We start from the raw sequence: 3,540 nt of genomic DNA, 5'->3' as shown, positions 1-3,540 counted from the left end.
GTGGTCAGTGCTGTGTGGGATGCTGAATATTTGAGGACACTTCGAGGGTCTGAATATAAGCAGGACATTTCATACATCCTCATCTAATTGTCTCTGACCAACTGACAGCTCTGATAAGTCAGAGGGAGGGAGAAATAGAACGTAGTTGTCAGTGGGCAAAGGCGCACACATCCCCAAACTCAGAAGCCAACCTGGTTGCAGACAGGGCTTTGCTGTGGGAGCTGCGTTGGCAGGAACTTCTTATATTAATATCAAAGTTGTTCAGGGAAATGGGTTCAGGGTAAGGAGCCCCAAGCTCCAGCATTGGCCTCCTTGTCCTAACCTGCAGGGTGGTCCCAGTGTGACTGTGGGAAGGCCACCCCCAGGTTAGCCCCCACCCCAACCCTCAGGACTCTGCACCTGACACTCGGTTCCTGGGTTTCTCGCTGACCTTTGGTTACGCTGTTTGGCTCAGTTCCCCTGGTAACCTGACAAAGGTAAAATTGTCACTTATGTTACTAAGCAACACTCAGGATAAAAAGGGCTCCTGATTAGTACACTGTGTCTGAGATGGAAGGAACGAAAAAGGAACTATAAATACCTGATGGGGTTGCTGTGCTCAGGGTATGCCAGAGCAGGCAGTGCCGAGAACTGGCACAGCCAAGGCCCGGTGCCAGTAAAACTCAAAAGTGAAAAGAGTATCGGCTTATTCAGGTCCTCAGTTGGAATCCAGAAGCTTTCAAACCAGGGGGCTCCTGCATTTGCCTTGGGTCTCATCTCTTCGCTCCCGTGCTAATGAAGTACTTGCTCCTAGGCCACTCAGGACACCTGCCATGGTGGGGGACATTTGGCACCCACAGCGGCCATCTGGGCTCTCTTCAGCACCCGCCTGAGAGAGCAGGAGCCCACGTGGCCTTGAGTGGGTGCAGGTTGCAACATTTACCCCAGGGAGGGCTCTTGGGTGGGGATGGTACCACCACACACTAGGACCTGCAACAACCGCTGGAATTCATTTTTTTTTTTTTGGATTTTTTAAAATTAAATAATAGCTGTGTACATGAATGCAATCATGGGGTACAATGTGCTGGTTTGATATACAATTTGAAATATTGTTATCAAACTAGTTAACATAGCCCTCACAGCATTTTCTTAGTTGCTGCGTTACACTTAGTGAATTCCACACGTGCCTTTGTAAGATGCACTGTAGGTGAGGTCCCACCCATCACTCTCCCTCCGCCATCTTCCTCCCTCCCCTCCCCCCTCCCCTTTCTCCATATTCTTGGGCTATAATTGGGTTATTGTTTTCATATGAAAGCTATAAATTGGTATCATTTTTGAATCTAGGAATTTTGTTCGTTGGTTAAAATCAACATGTCACACATATGTGTGCTGCTCTATTTTCAAAAGTATGCCGAAGCTCTAGTTTGAGGAAGGGCACTAAATGCTTAGGAATTTATTACAGCTTGGGACAACAGTGTTCTTACTTAGCGTCTTATTATTATTATGTAGTGATTATATGAAAGGTTTTGATTTTAAAATAAATTTCTTTTTACTTGCAACATTTTTTTCTAGATCTAACATTCTATAATTTTAATGTTTACGTGTATTATACCATTGTGATTAGTATTAATATTGAGTCAGTTTTACCAACATATTTTACCAATCGGGAAATGAGCAGATTCTCAGGCTTTCATGCAAAAACATTTTCCTCAAATGTCAGCTGATGAAAACCAGCTTAAATGGAAGTTGGCTTTAATTGCTTTGAGGAGAAGAAGTGATTTCTTATAAATTACGCCAAGCTTTTAAAAAGTATACTCATTTATTACACATTAAACATTGTATATGTTTACATAACATATGTATATTATGTATAAATATGCATATTTGCAAATGCTACCATATACATACCTTTTAAAAATTAAAAAAAAAAAAAACTAGTCCTTTCTCCTGTCCCCTGATTTCTTTTTCCCAGAGCTGCAGAGATGCTCCCTGGCTGATCTCAGACCCAGTGGAGGCGTACCAAGTGATTAAGAAGGTAACTGGATCTCTAAACGCACAGAGTTGTGTTGATGAAAATCCTGTAATTGCACCCAGAAAATGTGCTGGAAAGCGGGGCTGGCTGGAATGGGTCAGAGTAATCAATGCCATGTGACAAATTCTTCTTAGCTATCTCTTCCTAGAAAAGATTTTACACCAGTACTGCAATAGGAAGCCAAAGCAAATGATCCACATTTTACCATATCTAGCAAATGTTTAATTAAATGGAAACCTGCAAAACGATGAGCAAACTCCCAGGGGAGGAGGAAGTCCGATGGCTTTGAATAATCAAGTTCACTGAAGGGTTCAAGGCCGGGCTCAGGCATCTACTCAACAAGAAAACTGGGTTCCTCAGAAATCATGGCATATTTTCCTTCTCATAGAGGGCATGTTACTTAAAAAAGAATCACAAAATCTAGCCAAATCATGGGAAAAGATATTTTCCTCCTTCCCAATCCTACCCTCAACAACATTATTTAGAACATGTGTTAGATTTTAAACATGGGAAGTAGAAAATGAGAGAAATGGAGGAAAGAGGTCTGGGAGGGAAGGAGGTCTGGGAGCTGGAACAAAGAGGTTTCCCTCTGCCCAAGGCCAGGTCTCTCTTCAGTTTGTCTTTTTACAGAACTTCTCATGGAGGCAAAGAGACTGAGCAGCTGTGAGCATCTCAAATAAATTGGAGAACCTTCCCATGGATTGAGAGGACAAGGTGGCTCCAATCACTTGAGAGTAAGGGTCTCAGGGAAAGCAATGTCATGAAAAAGAGGTATTACCCACAAATATGGGAGAGAAGGAGGCAGGAACGGAGCCAGAGAAGACGTGAGGGAAAAAGGGAAGAAAAGGAAAAGAAAGAAAAGCAGATGCGATTAGGAAAAGAAACAAAAGAATTGAGGGTGCCATGAAAGAAGGAGGGAAGAAATGAAGCAAAGAGACAGTTAAGAGAAAGGGAAAAGGAGGGAGAAAAAAGACCAGGAGCACTTAAATCTTCGGCTATTAGAAAGATGGCAGAGACACCATTATTAGAGGGCTGCAGGACATTTTTTGGTCCAAATAGATCACAATTAAAAGCTCAGCAAAGGCTATTGTTTTATCGAATAATTCTGTTTAACAAATCATGAATCTCAATACTTATGTGGCAGGGGAGAGACCATGATCATGAAGGTGGTTTTCCCAGGGCGAGGCTTATCCATTGCACTCCGGATGTGCTGACCCCTGCGATTTCCCCAAATGTGGCAAACTCGACTGCATAATTTGTGGTAGTGGGGGACTGTGTTCATGCTTTCCCCTGATAAATAAAAAATGAAAAGAAAAATTAAAAATTAAAAAAAACAAATCATGAATCTGAGATTTATTATGACATTCTTCGAAAAAAATATTTGGCTACAAATTTCCTAATCCTTCTGCTTAATTTCTTCCAGTATCGTGTGCTCCGCAGGAGTCCAGGCTCAGTAAAACCAGCACACAGCACCTGTAACCACAGTCTTTTTATAATGAACTCATTATTCTTCCTCAAGGTGAAACTGA

At 42.2% G+C, this 3,540-nt stretch overlaps 1 non-coding gene across 1 annotated transcript; it reads left to right on the top strand.

Moving 5' to 3' along the window:
• Window positions 1–3,140: 3,140 nt before the first annotated feature.
• LOC128585213 (U1 spliceosomal RNA) lies at window positions 3,141–3,304 on the top strand. The gene has a single exon (XR_008379941.1). It is a non-coding gene; the product is annotated as a U1 spliceosomal RNA (small nuclear RNA).
• The last annotated feature ends 236 nt before the right edge of the window (window positions 3,305–3,540 follow it).

Source organism: Nycticebus coucang, chromosome 4 (assembly GCF_027406575.1).
Source record: "Nycticebus coucang isolate mNycCou1 chromosome 4, mNycCou1.pri, whole genome shotgun sequence".
NCBI classification, from domain to species: Eukaryota; Metazoa; Chordata; class Mammalia; order Primates; family Lorisidae; genus Nycticebus; species Nycticebus coucang.
The sequence above is the reverse complement of the archived record's forward strand: the minus strand, read 5'-3'. Positions and strand labels throughout refer to the sequence as shown.